At 49.8% G+C, this 23,981-nt stretch overlaps 1 protein-coding gene across 1 annotated transcript in view; it reads right to left on the bottom strand.

Annotated features, from left to right (window-relative positions):
* CACNA1H (calcium voltage-gated channel subunit alpha1 H) overlaps nt 1-23,962 on the bottom strand; it is a 158,452-nt gene extending 134,490 nt beyond the window's left edge. The window contains exon 1 of the mRNA XM_039732237.1: nt 23,773-23,962. The gene's annotated coding sequence lies outside the window, so the exon portion shown is untranslated. The remainder of the gene's footprint in view (nt 1-23,772) is intronic.
* Nucleotides 23,963-23,981: the final 19 nt, after the last annotated feature.

Genomic DNA, 23,981 nt, shown 5'->3' with positions numbered 1-23,981 from the left:
ACACAGAAAGGTAGAAAAAACTGGGAAAACGCAAGTGGGGTCCATAGAAAAGTTGGGCTGCAGGGGAAAAAGGAGCAGCAGGTTCATGGCCAGAATTCCAAGTTGGAATACAAGCCCTGCTTAGAAATTCTGGGTGCAAAGGAAATGGATTTCTGGAAATCCACCAGAGGAAAACGTGGCCCTCCAAGAGTTGTTCCGTTGTTTAAACTCCCTCTGACATTTACTCGCTCTAATGTCAGCTCTCCGAATCCAAACATTCCAACAGAATTATTTCCCAACCTTTCCTCTGGCTGCCCTGATTAAGGTTAACTGCTCCCTCTGCTCCAGCCCAGCCCCACGTGAGCCCTGTGGAACGAGGCTGGAATTCCAAGGGAAGCAGATCCCGGCACTTCAGGGGCAGAGAGTGACCTTTCCTCCAAGGAGAGCTGGATTTTGGGCACACAGAAAAACTGGGAAAAAGCCCTGGAAGGGCTTGGATGAGTGGGACAGGTAGGAGAGCCCAAGGTGGAAACTTTGGGAAAGCTGGAGGGAAGAAGGGATGTGGGAAGGAGTTGTCCTGCACAGTCTGGGAACACGGAACAGATCATTCCAGAGCCCTGTGGAATGAGGCAGGAATTCCAAGGGAAGCAGCTCCTGGCACTTCAGGTGAAGATCCAACCTTTCCTCCAAGCAGAGCTGGACTTGGGGCATGCAAAAAGCTGGGAAAAAAGTTTGGAATGGGTGGGACAGGTGGGGGAGAGGCTGAGCTGGAAACTTTGGGAATGCTGGAAGGAGCGAGGGATGCGTGAGGAGCTGCTCTGGGAGCACAAGGAACAGATGGCCTTTCCATGGATAACGCTTTATCATCAGGGTTATTTAAAGGAACTGCCCAAATGCAGCTCCCGAGCCTTGGAAAATCGTGTTTTCCAGGAATAGCAATGGGCAAAAGGGATGGGAGCTCCTGGCAGCCCCTGACAAGGAGATCTCATCAGCTGAGGCAGCTCTGGTGAGATATCCCAGGAATATTCCAAAATCATGGCTCTGGAACTGGGAGGGATGATGGAAAGGGACTTTAACCAGGGTCGGGACAGGAGGGAATAAATAGATTTAAATTGGATTTGAGGAAGGAATTATTCCCTGTGAGGGTGGGGAGGGGCTGGCATGGAATTCCCAGAGCAGCCGTGGCTGCCCCTGAATCCCTGGAAGTGTCCAAGGCCAGGTTGGACAGGGCTTGGAGCAGCCTGGGACAGTGGGAGGTGTCCCTGGCATGGAATGGAACGGATGAACTTCAAGGTCCCTTCCCACCCAAAGCATTCCATGGCTCTGTGATTCCATAACATTCCATGATTCAGGGAACCCCCAAATCCACTGGGACTCTCTGGAAGTGTCCAAAGAGAAACACCAGGAGCAAGCCAGACTCATCCCAGCATTCCCAGAGTAAGGAAAACCCCAATGCACAAGGATGGAACAGCAGCCTTGGGCACTGCCAGGGGTCCAGGAGCAGCCACAGCTTCTCTGGGAATCTGTACCAGGCCCTCCCACCCTCACAGGCAGGAATTCCTTCCCAAAATCCTATAAATCCACCCTGCCTTCACCACTGCTGGTTCATTTTGCCTCCACCTCTCCTATTTTGGGAATTTTGGGGCTGGAGCTGATTGATTCCGTCCCCTCGGGAGCAGCGGAGATTTGTCCCTATGGATTGCCAAAGGCAGCTCTGGATCCCAGCCTGGATTGGGAATTCTCCCCTCCACCCCAGCCTGGCTAATTACTGCACCCCTCTAATTACACCTCGAAGGTTATCCCTCACCTAAGTGTAATTTGCAGCTCATTAATTAATTAATTAACTAATGAGCCAGGCTGACCAGTACTAATTGTTATTCTCGGCTACCTCCCCAAGCCCCTGCTCAGTAGGATTCCAAGAAAAGTGAATTTTTCCATTAAAATCCACTCCATGGAGGAAAAGAGGGATAAACCCAGCCTGGGTGTGCCTTGGAAAGAGCTGAAGTGGGAAAAAGATGTTCCCAAACTTGGGATCCCCCCGTGGAATGGCAGCTCCAGGCTGCTGCTCCTGCTGCTGGCAAAGGAGCTCCGAGTGCCCTGGAAAATGCAAAAATGGGGAGAAAAATGGGAAAAATCCATCTGGAGGCCAAAGGGGTGGGAATGGCTGGGATTCTGTGGTGCCCAAAGGCCCCTGCGGATCCCGGCCGGCGGCTCCGTTGGGAATTTCTGCTGTTTGGGAAGGGATTGTGATGAGTCACCCTCCAGCCAAAGTTCCTGCGGGAGGAAAGGGGGGGCCCAGCAGGGAGATTTCCAAACATGGCAATGTTTATTTGGAATTCGGGCTGAAGGAGAGATTCTGTGAGATCCGGAGGGAAGATTGGCTGGGGATGAAACCCGCTGGCTACTGGATAGCACCAGAAATCCAGGGAAAAAAACCTGGGATTGCTGCAAAGCCCAGAGCACACAGGGACAGAAATACCTCCAGCAGTGCTTCCCCTCTCCATAAAATCCTGGAATTACTGAGGCTGGAAAAGCCCTCCAGGATCACTGATCCCACCTTGTCAGCCCAGAGCAGCGAGGGCCACATCCAGGTATTCCTTGGATACCTCCAGAGGTGGGAAGTGCTCAAGAAGGAGCCACCAGGAGTGGGAATTTCCCAGTTTGGCCCATTCCAAGGGGATTCTGTGCCATGTTTAGCCAGGCCAGATGTTGGGAATCACCTCCACAGCTGGCCCTGAGCCTCTCCCAGGATTCCTGACCTGAGTTCCCGTGTTCTCATCCCAACCACGAGGCTCCCAAGCCAAGCTCAGCAGCAAACCCTGGCTCAAGGGCATGGAAAAACGCAGGTGGGACAATGGGAGCAGGGAGCAAACTGCAACAGCAGTGCCATCGTTCCCTATAGAACACTAATATTCCCTATGGAACCCCAGCATTCCCTATGGTAATGCCAACATTCCCCATGAACACCAACATTCCCCTATGGAACACCAACATTCCCCATGGAACGCCAACATTCCCCATGAACGCCAACATTCACCATGGAACGCCAACATTCCCCTTGGAACGCCAACATTCCCCTTGGAACGCCAACATTCCCCATGGAACACCAACATTCCCCTTGGAACACCAACATTCCCTACGGAACGCCAACATTCACCTATGGAACACCAACATTCCCCTATGGAACACCAACATTCCCCATGGTAATGCCAACATTCCCCATGAACACCAACATTCCCCTATGGAACTGCCAACATTCCCCTATGGAACACCAACATTCCCCTATGGAACGCCAACATTCCCCTATGGAACGCCAACATTCCCCATGGTAATGCCAACATTCCCCATGAAACGCCAACATTCCCCATGGAACGCCAACATTCCCCTTGGAGCACCAACATTCCCTATGGATCAGACATCCCAGCTGCCAGCAGGGAGAAGGGATGGAACATGCAGGAAAATGGGAATACACCAAGGAAATGAGGATTGGAATTTACTTCTCTTCTGGGAGAAACCCCTCAGCCCTAAAATCTCTTTCAGTGCATCCCAAAATGTGAAATCCAGCTGGGAATTGCAGAGTGGGAACACCAGGGGTGTTTTAGGCTGAGGTTAAGGCAGGGACTGAGTCATTCCAGCAGGAATTCGCAGCTGGGAATATCCACGGGGACAAGGAATCAGCAATGAGCTCTCCCAGTCAAACCAGAGCAATCCCAAAAGGAGGGATTGAAGAGGAGGAAGGAAACTTCTGGAAAAATCCTGTATTCCCACATCAGGATGAGTCCAGCTCCAAGGGTGGGAATCTCCCAGCTCCAAAGGCAGGAATATTCCAGCTCCAAAGGCAGGAATATCCCAGTTTGCACAACACAATCTCCCCCACTTTGATTTCCATGGATTTCCCACACACTGGTAGCTCTGCTCTGCTTCCCCAAATCCTATTTCAAGTTACAAATGGATCCAGCTCCTTCTCCGGGGGAGCTGGGACAGCCCTGGTGACACGGAGTGTCCCTTGTCCCTGTGTCCAGGCACACCAGGATGGGAGCAGAGCGGGATCACAGCGGGATTTGCAGCAGCAAAAGGGATTGCTTGGAAAAAAAAAATCCCAGAATGGTTTGGGTTGGAAGAGATTTTAAAGCTCCTCCAATTCCATGGGCAGGGAACTTGCACTATCCCAAATTGCTCCAAGCCTCGTCCAGCCTGGCTTTGGATGGGGAATCCCCAATTTCTCTGGGAATCTGTGCCAGGGCTCCCCTCCCAGCCTGGCACAAACCCCTGTGGCATTCCAGCAGGATCCAAACAGGGACACACACGCTGATATTCCCTGGATGCCGAGGCTGGCCCTTCCCAACTGAGACCCCCCAGAAGGCCTCAGGGAAGCCCCAGCAGGACCTGGGTGACTGCAAAGGCGCTCTGGGATGGGCTCTGCTCCTTCCCACCCTGCAGGAATGGAAGGGGAGGGGGGCTGGATCCAGCTGCTCCCATCCCACGCCGGGGCGTGGACGGTGGGAATCCCGCTGGGCCGGGCCTGCCGTTGGCAGCGGGAGCGCGGCGACATTCCTGCCCTGGCTGCCGTCCCTGGCGTGCAGCTGTCCCTGCCCTGGGATGGGCACGGGGCCTGGGGAGCTCCCGGGGAGCAGGGATCCCACCCCGGCTGCCGAGCATTCCCGCTGGGATGGCTCCGCGTGGGATGGGACGCGGCCGGAGACCCCGGCACGCGGAATTGCCCCTGCTCCAGCCTCTCCAAGCTTTCCCGAGCTGTGGAAAAGAGGAGCTGTGGTTTGGATGGTGCCCAGCTCCAGCTCTGAACACTGATATTTATCCCCTCCCCTGGATCAGGTTATTCCAAGCCCAATCCTCATCTCATTCCAAATAATTCCATGGAGCCCACCAGGAATGGGTTATCAGACAAGGATCTTGGTTTATCTGATGCTCCCATCTCATAGTGCAGAGATGGCCGAGATATTTGGGGTTTTTAATGTAGAAAGGCTGAATTTTTATTTCCCTGACTTATATTTACAGGAGTATTAAAGGTACTGTGTTAAATTTAATTAGTTAGCAATCTACTAAAATTTAGTTTATTGGTAGGTGAATAGCTAGTGTATATGTTTATTAAACTTTTTCGAGATAGTTTATATTTTTAAAATGAATTTTCATGGGATACATTTTAAATTTTTTAGGCATAAACTGTTTTTCTTACAAGAATAGATTGCTACATAAACTGATTTTCACTCTTAGAATCTTTTTCTTACGGGAACTTAATAGGTTAGCTATTAACTCAGCTAAAATAATAAAATCTAATTTGATAAAACTTTTCTTTTAGAAAGATTTATATGATTTATAAATGATATAAATCTTTATAAAATCATATAAATGTTTAAATTTAAAAAATCATATTTACATTTACATTTATTTATATTTAAAAATTTATATTTTTATAGAGCTTTTAAAGGTTTTATAGGACAGAGCTGAGTGCCCTGGGCCAGCTCTGCTCTTCCCCCCCAGCACATTCCTTCAGGGACACCCATGGAGCGGCGTTCCCGGGATGGAGGAGGGGACAGGGACACCAGCAGCTGGCCAGGAGCCATCCCGACACTTCCCACATAAAAGGAAAGATTCCAGGGCCGGGGGGAGCCGAAGCCTCGCTGTGACCTTGAGATTTTCCCTGGCGCAGCCGAGGATTAAAGAGCCCGCTCGGGTTTCTGTGCCTGGGACAATTCCAGAGGCTCCGGGCTGTGCCGGGGGCTGGAATGGCTGGGCAGGTGGTGGCTGTGACAGAAAAGCCTGGTCCCCATCCCGTTATCCCATTATCCCATCCCATTCCATTATCCCATCCCATTATCCCATCCCATCCCATCCCATCCCATTATCCCATCCCATTACCCTATCCCAACATCCCATCCCATTATCCCATCCTATTCCATTATTCCATTATCCCATCCTATTCCATTATCCCATCCCATTACCCTATCCCAACATCCCATCCCATTATCCCATCCCATCCATCGGGTGCTGCCTCCCCCAGCCCAAGGCATTTTGGATTTGCATCCATCCCAAATCCAGGGTTAGGAAGAAGCTTTCCCTATGGAAAAAGGATGGAGCAGGCAGAGAGGGTTCCCCGGGGGCTGGATGCAGGAATTCCCATCCTTGGATCCTGGATGGTTTTATCCAGGGATCTCTTTCCCAGCCCAGCTTTTGCTCCTGGATGAGAATTCCCTGTTCCTGCCTCGGAGGCGCCTTTCCCAAACTCTCCCTCCCTGCAGCACCTCAGGATTCTGTGGAATTCTCCAGCACGGGATTTTCCGTGCCCCGTTTTAGAAGCCAAGCCAAAAAAAGTGATTTTAGATCTCTTGGAATTCTCTGATCCAAGGCTGCCTTTCCCTCTGACTCCTGGCAAAAAGCAGGAGCCAGCTGATGGTGGGAAGATCCTTCTCCTGCCCCCATGCAGAGATCACTCCTTAATTCCCACTAATTAACAGGGAATCCTGCAGGTGGGAGCCACCCCTGCGCTTAAACCCAACTTTAACTCATCCATTACATCCAGGAGGATTCCTGGAATTTTCAGGGATGAGCACAGGGACATGCTCCTGTTCCCACTTCCCATTCAAATCTCCCTTTGGAGCAGCATTTCCAGCTGGGAGCAACTGGGAACAGGCAAATCCAAAGGGAGAAGGAGCTGGAATGCCAGAGCTCTATCCCAGGCCTTTCCCACGTCACACCTGTCACTTCCCAATCCTTATTTTACCAGGAGGAATGGGAAATGAAGGAAAACCAGCAGCTTTGCCAACTCTGCTGGGCTGGAAAATGAGGATACTCCAGGAGCCAGAGGGTTTGGAATATTTTTTCCCTTTTGCTGAAGGGAAAATTTCTCCTCTTGGAAATGGATTTAAAAATTTAAAACCCCTTCCCATTAATTCCACAAAGTGGGATCATTGCAAGTGTTGCCTTGTAAGTCCCTGTTTCCCAGAATTTTATGGCTTGGGAATGAGCAGAGCTCCCAGCTGGATTTTCCCCCCTTTTTCCCAATTCCTTCCTTAACCACTTTTAAGCTGTGCAGGAGGAAAAAGTGGGAATTTGTTGCTTCTTCCTCTTCCAGGGATTCCACAGTGCATCCCAATATTTCCACTGGTGAGACATGAACACTCCTCACACCCCTCAAATCCAATTCTCAAAATTCCCAGAATTTTTTTTTTAATTCCCTAAGAGGATGATAAAAAAAAAATTATTTTCCCAGCGCTTCCCAGATTTCCAGGGCACATTCACTTCTCTCCACTCAGAAAGGAAAATCAGAGGAGATCAAAATGACAGCCTTGGACACCAAAGGGTTTCCTGACATCCAAAATCGCTGGCTTTGGGATTTTTTTCCAGGACAGAAATGCTGGATCAGGCATTTCCCCTCCTCTGGGTGCCAATCCAAAGGGATAAAGCTGACACAAATTCCATATTTATGGCTCTGAGCAGCTGGAGACAAATTCCCAGGATCCAGCAGCTCCTGGAGAGTCTGGGAGTGCTGGGAATGAGGATTAATTATACCAAAATATTCCCAAAGAAACCTTGGACATGGAAATGCTGGAATTGTCCTGATCCTGCCCTACAAAACAGCTCCAAAACTGCTGCTCCCTCCTAAAAATCCCTGGAGGAATTGGGAATCCAGGCCTGGATTTGGGAATCAAAGGAATTTTTCTGCTGTTTTCCAACCCCTTTGGGTGGGAGATCAACCATGGGATTTTGGATGCCCTGGGGAACACCACAAATCCAGGGAAATCCCAGCAGCTGCGAGGCTGGAATTCTGAATTTTGGGGTGGAATTGTGGAAGATGCAGCAGCCCTTGGCAGAGCTGCATTCCCAGCCTGTGCTCCATGGAAAAGGGGGATTTGGGATCCCTGGGATCAGGGATCAGCAGCCCAGGTTAGGCTGATCCCAACCTTGGATCCCAATCCAAACATTCCCTGTTCTTTTCCCTCCTCCTCAGCCTTAAATCCCATGGGATTTTAGAGGATTCCCAAAAATTCCAATAGGAAAAAAAGCAGGATTTTGGTTGTGGCCAAATCCTTGAGTCCCAACATGTTTTAAACTCTCCCATTCCCAGCGATCCCTTCTCCCTGAAGGAGTGAATTTTTCCAAGAAAAATAACAGGGAAAAGCAGCAGAGAAGAAATTCCTGCCTGCTGAGTACCAGGTTTCTCTTGGAAAAGGCAGAAATCCCTGATTTCCAATAGAAATCCCTCATTTTCCTGGAGAAATCCCTCATTTCCCAGCAGAAATCCCTCATTTCCCAGCAGAAATCCCTCATTTCCCAGCAGAAATCCCTCATTTCCCAGCAGAAATCCCTCATTTCCCAGCAGAAATCCCTCATTTCCCAGCAGAAATCCCTCATTTCCCAGCAGAAATCCCTCCTTTTTCCAGCAGAATTCCCTCATTTTCCAGCAGAAATCCCTCCTTTCCCAGCACACATCGGGAATGTGCTGGCGGTGATGTCGTGTCTAACACGAAGTGACATCGGGAATGTTTTCAAGAGCAAAAATATTCCTCGTTTTCCAAGTGGGACAAAGCCTGGCCTGGTTTCAATCCTGCTCTGACCTGGCTGTGACCAGGGGTTGAACTCCCGGGAAAAGTGGAGCAGGGAAAGGCAGGAGAGGGGAGGGAAGGATCAAGGGAAAGGAAAAATCAGCTGGAAGTGTCACAGGGGAGCAGGGACAAGAGATTTTCTGGGATTTAATGGACACAGCCTGGGAAAGCAGCAGGGAAAAGCAGAAATCCCACATCACCCACAGCAGCAGGGATTGTTTTCAGGGAAAAATATCCCATTTCCAGGAAAAATCATCCAAATCCAGCATCCCCACAGCCAAAATCTAAATTTTACTGAAGTTTAAAACCAGCTGAGTCCAATTCCAAAAGAAATTTGCTTCCCAAGGGTGAGTTATCCCTAAGAAAAACCTGGATCAGCAGGAAGCTCCAATACCAAGCAGCTCCACACGTCCTGGTTGGGATATCCAGAGCCTCTGAACGCAAATATTCCCAAAATCCTCAGCACCATCATCCCAAGGGAGACAGGAGCCAGCCTGGAATGAGCCCAAAGCAGCTCCCAGCTCCTGCTCCACACAGATCCCTCCCATCCACAAAATTCCAGCTTTTCCCAAAGCCAGAATTGCAGGATGTGTGGCAGAGGATGAGTCAAAAAAAAGGATTTTAAGATGCTTTTCCTTCTCCAAACCAGCCAGAAAATTCCTGAGAATGGGAATTTGACTGAAATGTAATGAAATGGGATGAAATTTGAAGCAATGAATTCGTTTCAGTGGCCGCTCCTGGGATCTCAGAAGGATTTGGGAAGTGATCCAAGGTTCCTGGAGAATGGGATGCTGCAAGTCCAGGGGACATGGATGGGGCTTCTGTGCCACAGGGAAAGTTTAAATGGAATATTGGGAAAAAATTCCTGGCTGGGAAGGTGGTGAAGCCCCAGATTCCCAGAAAATCTGTGGCAGCCTCATCCCTGGAATTGTCCAAGGCCAGCTTGGAGCACCCTGGGATAGTGGGAAGCGTTGGGGTTGGAACAAAATGAGCTTCAAGGCCCCTTCCCAGCCCCACCATTCCACGATTCCGTGAATTCTCCAGTGCCAGCCAACCCCACATCCCCATCCCTGATGGATCAGCCTGGTTTTCCCAAATGATCCCATTTTTATCCCCAGCAGAGGCTCCTGTCAAATGCCAATTCCCATTTCCTTCGCTGCATTTCTAATCCTAGGGTACCCCGAGGATCAATGGCCCAGGGACGCAGAGGAAGCTGCTCCCAGTCCAATATCCAATAATTATTGGATAACTCGGCCTCCGACGTGGGTGGGTTGCCAGGTTATGCCTGAACAAAATTCCATTTCCAGAGGGAAAAAAATCCCCCCTGGGGATCAGGATTTATGGTTGGAGCAGGATATTTCCATCCTGTGAAAACAGGGACAGGAAGGATGGAAAAGCTTTGGTTTTCCCAATTCTTTTCCCACTTTTCCTCTTATCTCTTAGGACACGAGGAGCTGATATCCACGGATACAACACTGACATATCCAGGATCAAATCCTGCCCTAATTATCCCAAATCCACCAGCACAATCCAGGGGATGATCCCACTGAACTGGAAAATTTTGGATGCTGCCATTGATCCAGACTAATTCCAGACAGGTTTGGAATTGGAATTAAAGCTCATCCAGTTCCAATCCCAACACTTCCCACTATCCTGGGCTGCTCCAACCCGGACTTGGACAATTCCAGGGATCCAGGGGCAACCACAGCTTTTCTGGGCATCTGTGCCAGTTTCCCTCATGGATCAGCCCTTCCCTGCTCACACACTCGTGGAGCAGAGGGAATATTCCTCTTCCTTTCTGATCCAGCCCCAAAAAATCAGGGAATTCTGGATGCACCATCTCAGTCTGCCAGCAGGAATTCCCAGTGTGATCCCTGCAGGTGCAGATTTTGGAATGCACGAAGCACAGATCCACGGAGAGATCAACTACCAGAGGTGGGAGCTTCGTACAGCCACAAAAAAAAATGGGGAAAATGGGAAAAACTCCTAAAAATGCTCCAATCCCAGGAATTCCTGCATTTCCTGGGTTCTCCTTTCAGCTTTCCAATACAGCCACAGCGAATTCCAAGCAAATTCCAGGTGGGAGTTTGACAATGACAGAAGAACTGCTTGGGATTCCAAATTCCCAAGGGCTCCTAATTCCAGCTGGAAGCTGTTCCAGGAGCTTGGAGCCGCAGAAATCCTGGGATGCTGCCACTGTTTAGATTGGAGCCCTGCTGGGAGGTTTCTCCTGGAAAAGCCCCATATAAGGATGACCCAGGGAGAACAAAAGGCAAGGAAGGAGCAGGATTTGGGATTCCTCAGCCGGGGAGTGGGGCTGGATGTGTCCCCCAGCTCCCTCCAGACCATTCCCAGCATGAACTGCTTCTCCCTCCTCCCAGATCCCGATAAAGCTGCTGAAATTCCCAAGTTTCTTACATTTCCCCTTGATCCCAGGATCCATAAATAGCCCTGGCATTTCCAGTGGCACATCCTGCCTGTGGAAATTGGAAAATTGGACGGAGTCCTTGCTGAATTCCCGTTGTTATCCATCTTTTCCAATGTCCTCCCCTCCAAACCCCGTCGGAACTCCAGGTGGAGAAGTGAAGTCGTTAGGAAAGATTTCCTGACAAAGCTCGGGAACACCGAAGGGCTCCGGGCATTTTTCCCCTTCCATTGGATTGACTCTGACACCTCCATGCTCTTCTCAAAGTTTTCCTTGGAGCCAATCCTGCTCCTTCCCTGCCCAGCGCAGGGAAAGGCTGAGGTTTGTCTGGAACCACGTGGTTTTATCCAGGATTTATCAGATTTTGGAGGAATTTTGCTTAAAGAGGGAAAAATTTAAATATTCCTGGAGTTCTTTTTCCTTTAAAAGTTTCCTCCCCTCCCCTCTTTTAACTGGAAGAGAGGAGGTTTCAATGGACTTGGGAAGGAGGGAAGGGATGGGATGGAATTCCCAGAGAAGCTGTGGCTGCCCCTGGATCCCTGGAAGTGCCATTAGAGTGGTCACTGTCCCTGTGCCAAGCCAAATCCATGGATTTCTTATTTTCCTTATCCCAACATCAGCCTTTCCTGCTTAACACGGAGAGGATGGAGCGTCCAATCATAAAAATCCAGGAAAAAAAGAAAAACCACCAAAATTGCAAAATCTGACAAGGAAATTGAGATTAAAAATAAAAAAATTAGAGATTTTTCCATTAAATACCTGAATTAAAAAGGCTTTTGGGAGTCCAGATCCACATCTGGGAAGGGCTGGAATCTGCCTGGGATGTTTGGAGCTGGCGCTGACGCATGGGATGAGTGACATTGGATTGGGGACAGGGAATGGGATCGAGTGATCCCAACAATTGATTGGGAATCAATGAGGCTGCACAGATTGAACAGCACTGCCCCATTCCCACGGAACTGCAAATGGACCAGGAATGCTGGGAATATCCCCCCTAATTCCTCTGAATCCTCTTTTTTCCCTCCATTTAGTGTGGAAAAGCTGCCTTTTCCAGGAGCCTGACTCGTTCATTCCCTCAAATTAGGGGGAAAGGGAAATCAGAATCCACACAGTTCATGGAAAAAGTTCTCCAGGATGGAGGGGATGGAGCCAGGAAGCTTCCCTGACTCCCTTGATTTTTTAGGAATTTTGATTTTTGGTCCTTGGCTGAGGATGCTGGGGGAAGGATGGGGGCAGGGAGCAATTCCCAGATTTATCTGGAATTCAAGTGAAGTCCAGGGGAAAGGACAAATTCAAGCAAAATATTCCTCACACTCCATCTGCATTTCCAGCCTGGCTTTTAATTCCAAACCCCAAAAAACCCAAAAAAGCTTTAAAGCCCCTCCCACATGGAATGCAATCACCCAGGGAAAAAAAAGGATTAGAGCCGGAGGAACACGGATATGGATTATTCCATCCTTTGGCAAGTGGAAAATAAATCATCCCACTGGAGCCACAGCCACGAGGGTGAGGGAGGGGGCAGAAAAATGGGAATGATCCTAAAGGAGTTCATTCCAGAGCATCCTTGGGATGGGACGGATGAACTTCCTGCAGAATCGAGTGCTCCCAGAAAAAAGCGGATTTAAAAGGGAAAAAAAAAAAAAAGGAACAACCAACAAATTAAATGGAAAAATCCAACAATGGATAATTAGCAGATGGAAAAGCAAAGCTGCAATTTAGGTGTCTCCAAAGGGAAATCCCAACAAGTGGCTCCACGGATTTATTTTCACTTTTTCCTTTGATCTCGCTGGCTGGGAGGAGAATTCCTACAAAACTGGAGCAACCCAGAGCAGGAAAAACCCGAGCGGAGACGTTCGGAGTCTCCCCCTCTCCTGACCCCGCTTTCCGCCCCCGGGACTCATTAAACAGGGAAAATCCCGCGGGATCCAAAGGTTCTGGCAGTGAGCACACGGAGATGTTTTCCAGAGCAAATGTTGGGCCATAAATAATGGATCAGGAACGGAGACGGAATGAATGGATTTATCTCCTCCAGAGCTCCAGAGTCAGAGCAGGCTGGGATTTCAGTGGATTCCAAGTAATCCAAGATTTTGCAGGAATAACCTTATTTTCAAGGCTTTTCTTTTTCAGGCTAAACTCTGAAGCTGGGTGTCTATTCCCAAAAATTCCACATCATCCTATTCTCCCCAAAATTCCAACACTGGGGCTGGCGGTGCTCTGGGATTTGTGGGAAAATTGTGGAATGTGGGAACAGCCCCAAATCCAGCTCCAAAATGATCTCCCTGGAAATCACTGCTGCACCATTCCTGGTGTATCCCAGAGCTTTTCCCATTTTTCCCAGCAATGCACGAGGAATCCTGTCCTCGGATTTTCATCCTGGGATGTCAAATCCTCGGGACACTGAGCCAAGGGTTTCCTTGGAATGACCAAATCCAGGGATTTCTGGGATTTGGCCTGGTCCAGGCTGCACTGAAGGCTTTGGTTCTTTGTCAGGATTTTGCCCGGGCTCCTTTTCCCAATGTCCAATCCATTCCTACGGAATGTGGACGGACCTGCCACCAACTCTTCCCTTTGAGGTGACATCCAGCCCTGTGTCCATGACTTCCTCTGGAATTATTTCCTTCTTCATGAACCAAAAATCCATCCCAACCTGAAATCCCGATTATTCCAGTGGGGAGGAGAAAGGATGGGAGAGGGGGGAGTGGTTTTCCAGGAAAATCCTGGATCCAGCAGACTTTGAGCCACCCTCATTCTGCCACTGGAATTTCACTGAGCAGAACCTCATGGATCCCACGCTGTGTCCCATGTCACAAATCCAACTTGGATTCAAGGGCATTCCCAGCTGGAATCTGCTGGAATGAGGTGTTTGGATAAGGGAGGAGATGCCTCTTGTTTGCTTCCACTGATTTTCCAGCTTTCCCTGTAATTCCCTCTTCTCCCCGTGACCTTCTGTGGAGGACAGGCACGGCTACAAGAAGAGCTCCCTAAATTCCATTAACTTCCCAAAAATCCCTCTGCCTTTCAATCCAGGCTGCATGAATTCCCAAATAATGAAATCTCCCGTCAGGATGATATGATCCAAAGTGACATTGGAGAAAGAAAGGGGGGAGGAAAAATAAGGATTAAAAAGGGAGCCAGGGAGAAATGGGTTGTCCTGGCAACTGGCGATTCCTTCCCAGCATTCCCAGATTATTTCATGGAATGAATGTTTTCCAATTAAACTGATAAAAGGTGGAATTTAGCCGAGGGTGACCACTTAAGCTTTAGTTGGAAAAAATTCCCTCTCCAATAATTGGAGTGATTTTTTTACCATGGAAGGATTTAATCACGGCCTAGATTTGCCGGAAAAGCAAGAATTCCATCTTTTTTTTAATGGAGCCAATTTATTTTCCCTTTAAACAATCCGAGAGGAAATAGGGAATAAAGCCTAAATCAGCACCTCGGATTAGGAAGGAGCAGCTGTGAACCTCTCCCATGGAATGATCTAATTCCAAGGTAATTATCCCGGATTTTTAACGCTCCGCTAAAATCCCAACATCAGCACTTTCGGGATTGACAGGCTGGGAATTCACGCCAAGGAGCCAAGTGGGAACCTGCAGTGCTGCCCAGCTTCTCCTCCAAGGTCAAGGATGCTGGAACATCCTTGGAAAAGCTGCCAGAATCCATAAATCTCCCTCCAATCCAACCTTTCCTCTCCAGGCACCGCTGGGAATCCAGCACGGAATGGACACGGAGGACAGCAAGACCACAACGGCTGGGAGGGGCTTCCAGGAGTAATTTTGGGAAAAGGAAGAGCGAGAAGCACTGGATTGGGTTGTAAATCCCAAAAAGTCCTCCTGCCATGGGAATGGTGCTGATCCTCCCGGGATTCCAGGGTGGATTGAGCCGGAGCCTCTGGAAAGGCTGGAAAAGTGTTTGAACTCCAGGACCTCTGAAGATCCAAAAGAAGATCCAAACTTTCCAGGCTCCCTAGCAAAGCCATCCATTCCCGAGAAGCTTTTGGAAAACAAGGAATCCACCAGAGATGGGCACGGGAGAGGAAAACTTTGGATAATGACTCCGAGTGACCTTCCCTGGATTGAAAGGGAAACAAACCCAACTTTCCTTGGAAAAGCAGCTCCTCGGAGTGCTGCTCATCCAAAGAAATCCATTTGGATCCAAATTAATTCGGATTGGGAAGAGGGAAGAGCTCAGGCTGGGAGGCAGGAATTTGATGGAATCTTTATCATCCAGAGGCGACGGAAAGCTAAGGCAGGAAGGGAAGGGGAATTTTTCAAAGGAAAGAGCAGATCCCCTGGTGCCTCGTTATCCTGCCACAAAATTCCCACTTTTCCCAGGCTTTTCTCCCACAATTCCAACTTCAAGAGGAGGGCGAGGAAGAGGAGGCAGCAAAGAGCACATGGGAGGTGAGGGCTGGATTTGGGGTGAAAAACTCCCCAAAAAAGACAGGATCAAGTTGGGAATTTTTACTCCAAGCATTCCAAAAAATCTCTCTGGAGTAGCAGGAATTTTTTTTCCCACTAAAAATTCCTGGGATGGTGGAAAAAGGAGCTTTTTTGTGCCCTTCCAAGGCGGTGGCCTGGGAGGGATCAGCGCCATCCGTTGCCATGGGAATGATATTCCCAGGAAACGCGGCTGGAGGTGGAGAGGAAACCCCAGAGATCCATTAGCAACAGGTTGCTATGGCAACGGCTCCAAGCTCATTAATTCCTCCTTTCCTTCCCCCTATCCCAAATAAAAACCAAACCCAAACCAACTTTTCCTGGGCATGGGGTGGAAAATCCGTGGGGAATTTCACCAGGAATGCACACGGATGAAGGAACAGCACCAAAATTGCCACTCATGTCCCCAAATTGCCTTTTCCAACAGGGATTTCAAATAAAATGAGGATTTTAGGGATAATTCCTGGTTTTTGTGGCCTGAGAGCTGCTCCCAAAGGGAAAAATGAGATTTTGCCATGAAAACTGAGGAAAAGTAAAAAATTCCATGGTTTTCTCCCCCCTCTGTCCCCTCATGTTCTGCCAAGTCCCAATTCCTCGGATAAATTTGTTCTCTCTGGATTCAATCTGGGAATTCCCTCCTCATCCTAAAAAAAAAGCTGGGTTGGGTTCCAAGAAGAGCAGGATGTGGAAAAGATGGGAAAAGGAGGATGAGATCCAAACTCTGGTTTGGAATTCCCTCCTGGCATTTCCAGGAAACACAAAGCACTCCTGGAAAATCCCCTGGCTGGAGCTTTTCCAGCACTTCCAGGAAATCCCGTTGTCCTGTGGATATCCCAGTTCAGGTGGGAGGAATGATGGGAATGTGACTTGGAAAAGACAGGGAAGGAAATAGACTTTTGATTAAAATGTGGAAAATTCGCTGCTCTAACAGCAAAATTCCTGGGAATGAGGGAAGAACTGGAGCAGAATTCTGTTGGGAGCTGCTGAAGGGAAAGTCCCTGGAAATTTCACATCTGGGATCAGGCAGCACAGGGAATATTAAAATATTCCCATTTTTCCAACTCACTTGAACTTTTCTCCATTGTCACCTCTTGTTCCCAAATGTAATTGAGGAGACAGCAACACTTGATCCCTGAATTTAAAAATTCCTGGGAAATTCTGTCCCTTCCATCCTTTTATGCCTCTTTTGATCCCCAAAATTCCAGGCAGGATTCAATCCATGGAATTTGTGCTGAGCTCAGCTGGAAAAGAACCTTTTCCTCACTTCCTTTTCCTATTCCACAGCTTTTTCCTCCAAATTAAACCTCTGGAATTCCAAAACCTTTCCCAAATCAGAGCTAAACCCAACCCCACTCCTAGGATTTTTCCTACAGAATTCAAGGAATTAGGCAGTGCTTGGAATATGAAGTGTTCCAGAGGAGTTTTATAATTATTGGGATTTCTCTCTGAGCCTGGTCTGGGATACAAGGAATGCTCTGGGACACCAGGAATGCTCAGGGATACGAGGGAATCCCTGGGAATCCAGGAATACTCTGGGATTAAAGGGATCCACTGGGAAGGAAGGTGGAAAATGCTCAGATCCCAAAAAGCATTGCTAGAAAATCTGGGATACCTGGATCAGATGCAAAGGATTTGTGTCTAACAGTGGCAGCTGAGGGGAATATTCCAGGATCCATATTCCAAAGGCTGGGAGGAGCTGCTGGCTCTGGCCTGAGCCACCAGTTTGTGAACTGGGATGGAGCAATTCCAGCCATTCCAAAGGGAATCCAGCCCCGCCCCTTTGGTGGGAATTCCATCGCTCCTGCCACTGTCCCAGACTTCTCCAGCCCTCTGCAAACAGCATCTGGAAATTCATGGATCTGCCAGGATGTAAATCCAAGCATTAATTCCACATTTATCCAGGTTTCTTCCAACCTGGAAAGATCCCATTCCCAGTAATATTTATGGACTGGTGAGAACTTCCATGGAAAAACCAAGTTTTTCCCAACATCCAGTCTAAAGGAGCTCGGGAGGGGACTCCTGGTGAAAAAAATGGAACTTTTGGCTTCCCAACCCTCTGGAAAGGGCAGCACATCCCAGAATTCCAGAGAAACCAACCCCCCAGGATGCACAGCCAGATTGAGCTCATCCCTCTTGGCAGCCCCGGCCCCGGAGCCTTTTTAGGGATTCTGGTCCAGCATTCCCAGGCAGACAGAATCCCAGGGATGTCTGGAGCAGCAGGAATTGTTGGCACTGGATCGCTCCAGGAGCCATTGGAAGGTGCAGAAATCCTGGAGAACATCCAGCAGGAGCCGGGATCAGGACACGCTGCTGGGCCGAGAGCATTCCCTGATGGTTCCCTGATTCCTGAGGCTCCCAAGTTTCCCTGTTCCCAAACCTCCCTGCTCCCAAATCCCTGATTCCTGACTCTTGGGAAACACAGGGTTAAGCCTGGCTTAATCTCGGGCCTAAAGTGACTTCAGCAGGGATGATCCCGCCTTGTTTGCCCTCAGCTCTGTCCCAAGGGATGCTGGAGATGGATTTGGGATCCTTTAGCAGGTCAGGATTTGGGATTAAACAGCCCCATCCCACCTGAGCTGGCAGCCCCTGGAATGAGCCCTTTCCCAATCCCAAAGAATTCTTTTTTGTGGCACCAAATCCCACATTTTGCTTTGTCTCCCGTCCTTCCCTTCCTGTCATTCCCAGTCAAGGAGGTGTCAGTTCCTCCTTCTCTCCAAATCCTCGGAGACAGGAGCAGAAATCCATGGAAACACCTGTGTTCTGATCCCAAATCTCCCAGGAATTCCTGGAACAGCAGGAAAATCCAAACAAGCAGGCAGAGAGGATCAAAGTTTGGGTACAACGAGCTCCACACGAATCCCACGGGATGCTCTTCCCAAAACATCCCTGTCTGTCACATCCATCCAACATCCTCCATCCCTCGGGAATGGGGCTGATATCCCAAAAATCCACACGGCAACTCCTGCTTCCAGCAAGATCTCCCAGGATTTTTGATATCCAGGCAAATCCTCCCCGCTGGGATGGAGGGAAGGGATTGGGAGCAGAGACCCAGCTGGAATTCCTGCCTGGAATAGCTGCACACACACAGAGCCATCCCATTCCTCTGGAATTCTAGGGAAAAACAGCCAAATAGTGGGAGCATTGTGAGCTCACACAATTCCCATCTGTCCATGGAAAGAGGGAAAATGAGATCCCAGAGCTGAGCATTTCATCCGCTGCCAAATCCCTGCTCCTGCTGCAGTGCCCAGACCGGATTTTTATCCGGGGAAAAAAGAGGGGAAATTGTCTTTTCCAGCTGCTTTTTGTCAAAGTTTCCCAGACCACTCTGGAGTGAACATTCCCAGATTTCCAGGGAGGTCGGGAAGAGCCTGGACATGGAGCTCATCACCCTCCAATTCCCTGCCCCTGCTGCTTCAGGAAAAGGATTGGAAGTTCTGGAATTAACTCCTAGCTGGGATCATGGGGAGTAACTTCCCTCCTATTCCAGGCAGTGAAACATTCCCTCCAAAGTGTCTTTTCCTTAAAATTCCAATGATTTCGGGATTGGGAATTTAGGGATTTGCCCCAAGCAGCAGCTGCTGCCTCAGGAATTAAAAGCAAAATTTGAGTTTCCAATATCTGCGTAAATATTCGGAAAATATTCCTCACATGAGGAATTGCAGCCTTGGAAAGCTGGGCAGGCTCTCCAGGGGATGGAATTCTGAGGGATTTGAGGAAAACACACTTGGATGGCTTTGGATGGGCCTCTCTGGGATTCCTCCTGAATTTCCAGCAGCCTGAGGAGATCCCAGACAGGAAACCAGGGGGGAAATCCAGGGAAAACTCCGAGTGGGCAGCAGGAATTCTTGGCTGCAGCAGGGATTGGGAAACAAATCCCAAATCCATGCAGAAACAGGGAGAAAAATCCCAATTTCCCGTTTATTTACTGCAAACAAGAGTGGAATGGAATTATCCCACTTGGAGCTTGGAAAAGTCAGGATTTGGCTCCCAAGGGATCAGCCCGAGCCCCCAAACACAAAGCCAAGGGAAAGGTGAGTTTAAATCAATCTAATCCCATTTTTTCATTAAAAAAAAATTCCTAAAAACAGCAAAACACCCCAGAGAAACTGGATGGTCACTCAGGGAACACCCACAGAAAATCTGGGATGCCACTGCCCCAGATCCAACCCCAGGGATGAGCTGGAGCCTCGGATCTGCTGCATTCCCAGCTCCACTCCTGGGATACACTGCTCCACACTTCCAAGGAATTTGTCAGCCTGAAATGCATCCATAAACACCATGGAAAATGAGAATTAGATGCTCTGAAATTAGTCTGGAATGGGAATAAGTTGAGGATATTTGCCAGGGATTATGAGGAATCCTCAGGAAAATCCAATGGGATGAGCTGGAGTTTGCACTGGGGGGGATTTTCCAGGGAATATCCAGCCCAGGAAAACTTAAGAGAAGAGGAAAACCAGTCTCAAAACCACCCTGGAATCACTCAATTCCTGGGTTTTGTGAAAAACCCTGGATTTGGGGATGCAGGGATGGATAACTCCAGAATCCATTGGCAATAAAATATGGATTAGGATAAAGGGATCCTAGAAAAGCCAGGCTTGGAAGCAGATTCCCAGTGCTGTGCCTCCCATCCCTCCATCCCATTTTTCCAGAGGGAAAACCCCTTGGAATGTCCTGGGATGGATTCCAAGCTTTCCTCCACATCAGAGCCCATCCATGACCCAAAAATCCAGGAGATGCTTCCAACCCCTCCCGAGGACATCCAGGGATTCACTCTTTCCTTGCCAATCCCAAATATTCAAGGTGACCCCATTTGACATTCCAGGTTTCCATGGATCCACTCGGGAAAAGCCAGGGAATGACCCTGAGGGGTGGCAAATCCCCACAGGAACGGCACAAAACGCCACCCACAGCCCTCCAGAAATAAACAGACGTAGGAGATCCAATCCGAAGGAAAATAAAGAAGTTTGATCCTAATTTTATATGGATTAAAAAAAACCAAAGCGAAATTCAAAGCACTGCAGGGAGACAGAGAGAAAATCCACCCAGGTTTGAGGGAAAATCCCATTTGGATCAGGACTTGTGTCCCAAAAATGATATTTGGGTTGTTTGTGTGTTGGGATTTTGGGGTGGGAATTGGGATTGGAGGTGATCCCGGAGCTCAGGAAGAGATTCCTGCACTCAGAAAATCCAGGAATAAATTCAAGGAACGCCACTGCACAGCAGAAGTGACAGCAGAGTGTTCCTGCTCAGATTAAGTGAATTAGCACACTCCTAATTAGTGCTCCCACCCCCCAAAATCAGCGCTTTTCCTCAAGAATTCCTAACTGGAATATGTTATGAACCCAAAGGTCTGGAAGCAGAGGGGGAGGCAGAGCAGGATCCTCCCCAGGATCACTTTTCCAGGTTTTTCTCAGCATTCCCGACGGCAGCAGCGCCGTTGGAACCCCGAGGTGCAGCTCCCCCATTTGCCCCATCCCCGTTTTCCCGCTGATGCCTCCGGCTGGGAATGTTTCCCGGGAATGCTCCCGGCTCCGTAAACTGATCCTGCCCCACCTGTCCCCTCCAGAACCCGGCTCCAGCTTTTTTTAGCCATTCCAAAGCCTCCCAGTGACCCCTTCCTGCTTAAGCTCCACACAAATCACGTTTTTTGGGAAGATTCCCACCTGCTCTGGGTCGCAGGGCTGGGATAGCTCCGATTCCCAAAAATGTCTGGAGTGCTTGGCAGCTCTTGGAAGATCTGGGTGGGAAAGGGAGATTCCCACGGGGTTATTGGATGGAGGCACAGTGGGAATTTTGGGTGCCTCATCCGAAGGCAGCTCCATTCCCAGGGTGTCCCACGGGATCGGCCTCAAGGAGCTGCTGGAAATTGGACCCTGGAGCTGGAATTTCACAGGAGGAGAATTCCCAAACCAGCAAACACAGGGAAAAGAGGGACATGGGAATTGGAGGGCACGGAGTGAGACTTTCCCCTCTTCCCACCAAGTCAATCCCAGTGGGAGCAAGGACAACTTCCCTGGGAAAAACAACCAAAAAGCCCCATCCAAGGAGGGCACCTCGGGAAGATCCAAGGATTTTGGGAGCATTCCCAGTTCCCATCCCTCCCTTCCATAAATCCTAAGGAAAACCCAACACCCTTTTCCCTGGTTTATGGATTTGTGCTTCGGGAAGGGCAGGAAGAGGATCTAAACCCACAGAGCCAGAAATTCCCTCTGTGGGATCTTTTCCCTCTGGGAAAATCTCCCAGGAATTCCAGCCCTCACTGCCCAGACCCAGCCGTGCTCCTCCTCCAGTCCCCTCTTCCAGCTCCTTCCCAAGTGTCCCACTCCATGGAATTTTTCCTGAGATTCTGGTTTCCAGGTGTTTCCAACACACCCAGACCCAGATCCCGCTCTGAGGTGGCTCCAAAAATCCCAACCAGCTTTTCCTGAAGAATTGAATCCAAGGATTTGATTTTGGAGACTGGGAAAATGGGAATAAATCCCAGCAAGGAGCTCATCCCTCCTGCTGCCATCCAAGCACACCAGCACTGAAATCCTGGGAATTCTATGGAATTCCTGCTTGGCTGTTAACAATCCATCCCCATTTCCAGATGATTTGTTGGATGAGGAAGTTTGGGAAAGGCAGGTGCTCTGCTCGGAATTCCCAAAAGGAAAATCCGAGCCCAGCCTCAACACACCTGAACCCTCTCCCAAAACACCTGCCTTGGAATTCTCCACCTGCCAGAGGAAATTTTGGGAATGCCAAACCCCGAGACTCCCCCAAAGCCAAAGGAAATGACCTTTCCTCCCACCGACTCCCGAAGTTTTCCATCACAAGCACCTGGATTAGGGAATAAATCCATCCTGACTCACTCCTGCCTGTGACAACACAGCGCCCTCCCCAAGGCCAGCTCCATCCCGTTTTTCTTATGGAATTATCATTCCGTGGAATATTTAAGCATCAACTCCTCCTTTTTACCCTCTCCATGTCCAAGTTCCCCCCTCAGGGCTGGAAATCCCAGTTGCAGTTGCCCCAAATCCCTTTTTTCCAGCATCCAGGCTCTCGGGAATGCTGGAATGAGCACCCAGAGGGCACTGGTGATGTTAGGCCCGGCTTAACCAGGAAGGAGCACTTTAGGAAGGGGAATTTAAGCCCAGATTTGCTGCAAGCAGAGACTTCACCCAACAAGAGCGGAGCCAAGAAATCAGCTGGGGCCAAGGAGCTCCATTTTCCAGAGAAAAAAAAATTGGGAAAGGGATTTTTCCCGACTAAATCCAACCCTTAACGAATGCCTGAGTGTTTTCAGCAACCACTACAGAACCAAAGTTGGGCAACATTTTGTGCAAAACAAAAGGAGCCCCAAATCCATAAAAACTGTGGGATTTTCCCTCTGATTATTCCTGCAGCTCCCAGCCCGGGGCAGCATTCCGGGGAGGAATGTGCAATTCCTGCTGGGCCGGCTGCTGGGGAGAACCAGGGGTTTGTGTGGGGAGCTGAGGCAGATCAATAATCAGCTTATTAATAAATAATGGGGTTAATAAATTAATAAATAAGGGGGAGAAAAGCAGGCAGGGATGGTGGGCAGGGAAAAGCAGGAATTCTCCACACAATGCCCGTGCTAAAAGCTCACTTCCCAAAGATTCCGGGCACAAACTGACAACTCGCTCGCACCCAGCATTCCGGGGAAAATTCCACCTCCTGGATGTCACGAGCCGGAGGAAAACGCTGCTGGGATGATTATTTAACATTCCTAAAGCCGGGAAAGGACAGCGGGAGCGGCGGAGATTGAAGGGATTCACTGTTCCCTTCCTTCCCTGCAAGTTGCAGCAGAACAAAAGCGGAGGGGACTTTTCGGGAATGTGCCTTTCCCAAAGCAACTCCAGCTCCATTTTTCCCCGTCGGGAAAGCTCCCGTGCACTCGCGGCTCTTATATAAACAGCAGAGGGGCTGATCCCCCCCGGCGTTCCAATAAAATCAAGGTCGCCTTTGGAATTGCGAGGATTCCCATCCCAGCCAGCCGCGAGTGGAGTTGAGGGATTTTTTTTCCTGCTGGGAATTTCGGGGGGTCGCGGCTCCGCACCCCCCGAGCGGCTCCGTCCTGCCCGTCCCGGACACTCGCACGGAGCCGCTGCAGGACCTTGGCGTGTCCCCAGCACGGGGGACACCGGGGACACCGGGGACACGCTCCCTGCGTGTCCCGCTGCCACAAATCCCCCTGTTCCCCTCTCCCTCTGGCGCTGGGGACACACCGAGGACACGCCGGTGGCTCCGTGGCATCCCCGGGGCGCTGCCGGCAGCGGGGACGCGCAGCTCCGCCGGGATGCTCCGGCCGCGGGGAGGGTCCCGGGGGTGTCGCGGTGTCCCGGGGGTGTCCCGAGGGAAAGGATATGGGTTACAGACCAGCCTGAGGCACCAGCTGCGCGGGCGGGTGGTTTGCTTGAGGCAGAAGAAGGCGGTGGGTGCCAGCGCCGGGTAAGGCACCTGCTCCTCCTCCTCGGAGCCCAGCTCGGCGGGCGGCTCTCGGCCGGGGGAGCCGCTGCCGGAGCCGGAGCCGCTGCCGGAGCCGCTGCCGGAGCCGCTGCCGGAGCCGCTGCCGGC

Source organism: Passer montanus, unplaced genomic scaffold (assembly GCF_014805655.1).
Source record: "Passer montanus isolate IOZ18808 unplaced genomic scaffold, ASM1480565v1 scaffold8, whole genome shotgun sequence".
Lineage (NCBI taxonomy): Eukaryota > Metazoa > Chordata > Aves > Passeriformes > Passeridae > Passer > Passer montanus.
Note: the sequence above shows the minus strand (reverse complement) of the source record. Positions and strands in the feature narration are given on the sequence as shown.